We start from the raw sequence: 7,847 nt of genomic DNA on the forward strand, positions 1-7,847 counted from the left end.
CTACTGGGTGCTTTAGTAGAGAGGTGGTGGGATACCACCAATCCCCTCCATTTCTCTACAGCAGGAGAGATGGCGATGACTCCCTTTGACTTCTCTATGCTCATTGGCATAGCAGTTGGGGGTCATCCGATTTCTTACGACACTCACATGGAGAAGTGGGAGGCCGCTCAGATCTATCTGTTGGGGATTCGCCCACCCATCTCCCGATCAGGGATGGTGCAATATACATGGTTCGTCGACCATTTCAGAGGGACGATGCCGACGACCCGCGAGGAGACCGAGTACTACGTCCGGGGGTTCCTCATGTTCTTGTTTGGCACTACTTTGTTTACCGACCAGGCGAACACCGTCTGGCTCTACCTCATGAGCGCTTTGGTGGACCTGTCTCGCGTCCGATTCTACGACTGGGGCGGCATTAGCTTGGCCACATTATACGGATACATGAGCTCCTCCTCTCGCCGGAGCGGGCATCTGCTAGGAGGCTACTAGAGAGCTTGGGAAGTACACCCTACCCTTCTGCTTTACATTTCTGCTTCGCATTTCCTGTACACCACACACACTGTACACTGCACTGCAAACCCTCTGCTTTCTGCTTTACATTATCTGTACACTGTACACACTGTACACCGCACTGCACACAATCTGCTTTTTTCTTTACATTATCTGTACATTGCACACACTGTACACTGAACTGCACACAATCTGCTTTCTGCTTTATCTTATATGTACTCATCTGATATACACTCACTGTACACTGCACTGCACACAATCTTCTTTCTGCTTTATCTTATCTGTACACTGCACTGCACACTATCTGCTATAGACACCCCATTTTGACCATCCTCAAGACTTGGACGTCACCGTTTGAACACTCGGTGATCATCTATGCTCGTGTCCGTTTTGAGTTCTCAGAGGTCTCGGCTGCACGCCTTGCCTCAAGACCTCTCAACTTGTCTGTTTTGTGCCTGGTCATGGACCAAACAGTTGTGTTTTTGCTTCCGAGGGCAGGAAATGGCTTGTTGGCCATCCCCACACCTCACTGGCCAAGGCTCGAAGCCACCGGCCCCATTTTATTGCCACCGACCAAGTATTTGGCCGGTCGGCATTGTTTTTGGTCGGTCAGCCACATTTGTTGGTTAATCGGCCATTTTTGTTGGCCGAATCCTGTTCATCTGCTTTTACAGATATTTTTATGCCAACTGTCACAGCTGGCATCCACTTTACACCCCCTCCATACACGTGTATGGAGGGATTTGCCTCTTGTTTAGCTTCTCTTGGAAGCCTTAGAAATTGGATTTCTATAAGAGAGGAGGCTCCCCTCCCTTCTTAGAGGTTCTGGAATTTAGGGTTAGAGTTGATATATCTCTCTCTCTATATCTCTCTCTATATATATTTGTGTGTATTTGTGACCAAAAGTGTATTTTGTTCACATTTTTGCATTAAGACACCTAGTGCTACACCAAGACACCTAGTGTTACACCATCCTTGAGTTGCTGAGGTGCTAAGGAGTTGGTTTTGGAGTTCTTGAGTTGTTTTGAACTCAGAAAAAGTGCTAGAGTGGTGTTCTTGAAGAAAGTCTACAGGGGTGAGAAACTTACCTTTTTATTTCCCATTTTTGCACAAGCTTTTAACCTATCTTGCATCCATTTTTAAGCTTAGTGTATAACTGAGAAAAGTTCTGTTTTTACTTGCTTTTGAACTTTGTTTGAGTTCATTTTGAGGTTTGGGGTTGTCTCCCCCATCTAAGGCCTTGTTTTAGGGCATACCTTTTGGCCATTGTTTTGGTCTTTGCATGACCTCTCTACCACTGAAATCGAGAGGATTTTCAGTGGTGGAGAGGTGGTTTTGAGGTCCTAAATAGGAGAGGGTCATTCCCTCTCCTTGTTGCCTTCTATGTTTGCACGAATGGCTTGGGTTGTAGCTTGTATGCCTAGCTTGCTTTAGCTTCATTTCAGTAGATATTTGGTGTTATTTTGCCATGATTTACCTCTATCCAAAGTTGGTTTAGACATGCCATGTGTGCTCCATACACTTGTCTTGTAATCCCATTTTTTTGGCCTAACATGCCTCATGTTGTAACATGTCTTTCTAGCATGATTTTGGCTTGGCTTCAAGAAGTTTTTATCCATGTTTTGGTATGCTTGAGGTCTATTTTTGGTCATTTGAGTCATCTATGATTTGCTTTGAGTAGCTACCATGCAATCTAGCTTGAAGGCTTTGAGTTTTGAATCCCTTAGCATGCATTACTTGGCTTGTTTCAGTGATTTGGAGTCACTTACCATGTCATTTCAGTCCATATGGCATGCTTGTTTACTTACATTTGATGCTCCTTTAGTGCCTTAAAGAATTGTTGTTTTATGCTCCATGTTTAGACCTTTGTGTATGCCATCATGTGTAGGCCATTTAGATGCCATCTAAGTGGGTTTTTGGCCTTGATTAAACCTGCCTTGGGACTATTTTAGGTCCCCATGGCCCTTTGGGGTTTGCTTCATATTGTCTTGGTTCGAGTCCCATGGTTAGTTTCCAAATCTTGGGCTTGGTTGCATGCTTTGCTTGATTTGTTTAGTTGGTTTGGCACCATTTCTAACTTAATTTCAGAGCTTACAATGCTTGTCATTTGTCCATATTAGTCTCTTTTAAATGTGTTTAAAAGTTGCCTCTTTTATGCCTTAGATGATAGGCCTTTGTGCATGCATGCTTGCATGTCTATTCCATGTTTTTGTTGCATCATTTTGGCCGCTGATTTGGGCTTATTTGAGAGCTGCCCGAATTGGTTTAAGACCAATCCCGCATGTTGTTGCATGCATGCCTTGTATGTTGTTGCATACTTGGCCCATTGACATGTTGTTGCATGTTTAAGTGGTGTTGCATTTGGCATGCATCTTATGTTAAATTGCTTTGCATATTTGCATGAGTTTGTCCCTCACATGTTGTTGCATGCTCGCCTAACCATGAATATTGTCACATGCCTTGCATGTTTGCATATTAGTTTAGGTTGCATTACATTTGGCATGTTTATTATACATTGCTTGTTGGCATGTCCATGTTGCACTAGTGTGATTGCATGTTTAGGATTGCATAGCATTGAGCATGCATCCCTTGCCTCTTGATCAACCATGATTGAGGTTGGGGGTCCCTTGGTATGTTTTGTGTTTTGTGCATTTAATATTGAAGTTGCATACTTGACTCATTTGTCCATCACGCATTGAAATACGCGATTGGTGGCCCGAGGGTCGAGAACCATGCTCCTCTAAGTCTCAAACATGCTGAGGAGGGTGGTGGTGCATAAATTGCTTTGAAAATGCATTGCCATGTTTTGTCTGTCCTTTGTTGCAGCAAACTAGTCTTCTATAGGAAGAAATGGCCGGCCGACAATTTTCAGTGCTGGCCGACTATCAAAACCCAGCCGGTGGCATAATTTTTGGTCGATGACCAGTTCTCCATGGCCGGTGGTGTTTTCCCTTGGTCAGTGACCTCCCACAGTGCTCAGGGAGTAGTCCAGAAGTAACCTTGAGACTTGTACAGTCCTCAGAGGTGTAGAGCAGTGTAAATATAGGCAACATGTGACATGGCGATGGATTTCCGAGTGGGGCCGAGCGTGCTTGTATTCGTCCCTCTTCCCGAGGTTGTTTTACTGCTTTCAGTAATTTAATTAATTTGTTTAATTAATTAAGGGTCTGTAATATTTAATTAGCTTGTTAGTTAATTAATTTGTATTATTCATTCGTACCCTCCGAGGGAGGGCAATTGTGTAATAAGCGTGCGTGTGTGTGATGTATGTCTTCCAACCACCATTTCTTTCTCCCTTTTACTTAACCGCTTATGATGGTTAGTTCTAGGGAGCGTTTCAATTAGCATCCTTATGCTATGCATGCTTGCATCATTCATCTGTATTGCATGCACTGGGCTCGGCGCATCATACTAACTACATAGTATTTCAAATTCCAAGTTGAATACGTGTATCGAGTTGTTGCATTTCACATGCCATCCTTAGATTAGCCGAGCCTATTTTAGTTGCACTTTATATGCGATGCATTAGCCATCTTAACATGGACTTGGATCATACATTTGATTATTAACATGTTCCTTGTTTTGGCTCAGAGTACACTGTGAGTATTTATGCTTTAGCATCTTGCATGTGTGTAAGTGTTAACATGACAACATGCTTACCATGAGGCTATGTGCTTATATGATATAACTGCCTGAATGCCTGTGAGTGAAGGTTGGATTACTTGAATTGGAACAATTCATTGAAATCCGTGTTTTAGCCTACTTACGAGTAGCAAACTTCAAATCATTTTCCAAGCAAACGGATATGCGATGCTTTGTTCCAAATTAGGCGATCTAGTCTATACTTGTGTGTTGTGCGCATCACATAGTAAATTCTAGTTAAATAACTGGAATAAGAACACATATGTTTTCAAAACAAAATATCATGCTTAGTATAGGCCGATCTTCGGATCGGGCGAGCGGGGGTGCTCATAGCTGACCTTCCCCAATCGTACACAAGTTCCCGAGCCGAGGCAACTTTGGTGATGACGGACATGTGGCCTTAGGCAATGAGTCAGGGTTTCCTAAATTTCCCAAAAATAAAACATTTAGGTAGTGACTCTGTATCTGGCAAAGCAGTCCATGTTTGACACTTCTTTCTAAAAATCTATTTTTCAAAATGATTTGCCAGATTTGGACTCTTTGGTGATTTATCAATCTCACATCGCACATTGTGAGATCAGATTAAGAACCGTGACAATTTGTGTCCGGACTGTAGTGAGCCCAAATGAACAAAACAGGATTCCCTCCCGGGACGTTCGGGGACGTCCACAGTTTTTGGCGACTCCGCTAGGGATTTAGAGAACTTGACTCGAACTCATGATATCTTGTTTTGACTACACTTATGTGTTTCTTTGCATTGCATTTGCATCGGTGCGCTTAGGACGCCGTGTTTGCCGTCTGTTATTCCTGAACGGTTTGCCGGATGCTCGCTTTGAGAAGCGTGCCATAAGGCTGACCGGTTGCGGGCTCTGTCACGATGGGAACACAAACCCCAATTTTTACCGGGGCACCCTTTTTGACCATTCGACCTAGTGCATATCGGAATCCATAGTGACCATCCCAAACTAAGACAGGTTGCTTACCCGATTGTAGGTTGTTTGAAACCGCTGTATACGTAGTGAAACCCTAGTTCTTAACGAAACTAGGACAGGAAAACCCTACCCCAATATAGGGGTGTATTGGCTTTCATTTGCTTGTTATATGTGCTTTTAGAGTTGACCTCTATAGGGAACGCACATATCTGTTTGCAAGTTTGGGCATCAGGCCTGCGGGCATCAGTGTCAGTGTTTTGAGAATCAGTAGTGTCTGCAGGTATTAGATTCAGTTTTGGGGCAGTAGTTTTGGGGAACAGTGATCAGTGATCGAATACCGTTATTCAGTTGTGCTTACGATTGTTTGGGTAAATTGGGCTGAGATGCTACCTGTTTTCTCTTTCAGGAGGAGGGGGGAGTTTCAGAGATCTGAGTTCAAAATAGCCAGTGTTCTCCTTCGCCGAAGCAAGGCAGATATCTGATCAATCAAGTCACCAGTCACATCACCTCCGTTCAGTTCAGCGGATTTATGATGTCACAGAATTCAGAGGAAGTTGTGGTTATGGCAGCCGCACAAAACCAAGGGATCATCTTATAGGGTGAGACCGATGTTGAGATATCACACCCGCTCAGGTCACCTGCCGCGCGCCCCATCTAGGAACCCCAGTTGTTTCAAGCTCGTGAGCCTACCACGTTTGAGTTAATGGGAATGATTGGCGACCTCCAGAGATCTATGGCCGATCTAGCCTATGAAATGTCGGCCCTGTCACCAACTGCATCGTATGTTGGGAATTTCATGCCGCAGGAGCCCCCGCTACTGGGGCGAATTGTAATTGAGCTCAGCCAGCCTGAAGTTGTCTCGAACTCCGGCAATGGCGTATCAACGACAACGGGGCTTCGCACTGAAGCAACAATCCAAACCTCCCACAAAGCTGAGGCTAGTGGAAAGAACAAGATAAGGGCAGATGCAAATCCCTATGCACAACTCCAGTAAGCTGTTGAGGCTCTGAAAGCCGGGGGATTGAATAAGCAACATGTACTCGCAGTTGTGGCTAAGACTGTGGATGACATCTTCCCCACTCAGGCCGAGAGCAGTTCAAGCCAAAGGGAAAATCGAGATAGGGACCGTCGTACCAGAACCGTTCCTCTCAATCCTAATCCTACACCTGGAAAAGATCAGAGAGCCAAGGCAGTACCTGCTGATCCTTTTGCTAGTGCGCCCAGCAAAGGTCCATAGACTTCGAAGTATCTACCCCGAGGGCGCAGGGCTTTTCATGCCCTCTACATGCCTTTGTCCAAGGCGCTTCAAATCCTCACGGAAAAAGGTCATCTCAAATCTCTTGAGCCTCGGCCTCTCTCGAGTAATCTCCCTCTCTCACATGATGCCATCCAGTACCAAGCGTACCATCAACAGGCTGGTCACACCACCGACAATTGCTTTCATCTTCGCCACGAAGTGCAAGACTTGATCGATAATGAGGTCATCCTCCCACCCAGCTCAACAAAGTCTGTCACCACTGAGTTTTTGGACTTTGAAGATAATGCAAGTATGTGATTAGGCGTTGGCCCACCTACGGGCGGTGCTCGATTTACTTCAAATGTGGCGTATGGCACGCACTGTTTTGAGCGTTTGCGAATGCTAGCCTTTGTAGTTTCTGACTTGAATGTTGGGTTAGTTTTTGGGGTTTTGTTTTGAGTCTATCTCATTGTTTTGAGTCAGTCTTTTTGATTAAGGGTCTGTCTTGTTGTATCGAGTCAGTCTTGTTGTATAGAAGTTGGGTGATTCCGGGTTTGTTGCTTCGGATATCACTATTTTGTTTTGTGTTCGTCTTTTCTTTTGAGTCTGTTTCTGTCTTGAAGCCAGTTACACCAGAAGATTTGAATGAAACAGCAGTAATTTTCACACTCTCGTGTTTGCTTCTGCCTTGCGCCAGGTGTGCCAGAATCTTGAATGAAACGGCAGTGCATTTCACCTGCTCTTTTGTGCCTTCAAGTCATTGCATTAACCTAAGTTTTTCAAAACTTTTTGAACATTGTGATGAAAACGAAGAGGAAGGAATTCCTCGGGTTTTGTAAAAATTTGATCAATTGAGAGGAAGAGAGGCATGCTAAGCCCTTAATGAATGAGATCATGCTTGTTAGTGTGAGTATTGAGAAGGACCCTGGCTTGATCCAGACTAGTTCTACCTTGTCTTCAGCGCGAGCGATTCATCGTTTTCTTAAAATTTTTCAAAAAAAATATTTTGCGCGATCCCGCGAAGACCTGTGTGGAATCGCTCTTGAGATTGTGTAGCCTAGGATCGCTCTTAGCCTCGAAACTCGCCCCTTTTGCTTTCAAAACCTTGAACTTGCATCCAGAATGTTCAAACGGTCAATTATGATGTGAGGCTTGTATGGCCAGATCAGAAGCACCTCTCGAACAAGAGGTAAAAGATGTCAGATAATGCACTCGAAGAGTCCAAGACGAAGATCGACAAGAATGCCAAATCCCAAAAGGGAGGAAGGAAGAAAGTACTACCGGAGAACAACTGAGTTCCTATCCACAACACTAGGGGCAAATTCAGCCCCCATTGGATGGACTCCTGTATCGTTAGCAAATAGTAGCCATTCTCCTCGATTCAGATGACTTCAGGATCTCAAAACCATTTGACATGGACAAAGCTACACTTTTACCCTTGAGAGGCTCGCTGGGTCGAAAACCCGGAAGGGCGACCTAGGCAAAAGTTAGAGCAAGCAAAAAAAAAAAAAGAAGAAAAAGAACAA

The sequence above is a fragment of the Camellia sinensis genome, chromosome 2 (genome assembly GCF_055761805.1).
Source record: "Camellia sinensis isolate YWXY chromosome 2, ASM5576180v1, whole genome shotgun sequence".
Classification (NCBI taxonomy): Eukaryota; Viridiplantae; Streptophyta; class Magnoliopsida; order Ericales; family Theaceae; genus Camellia; species Camellia sinensis.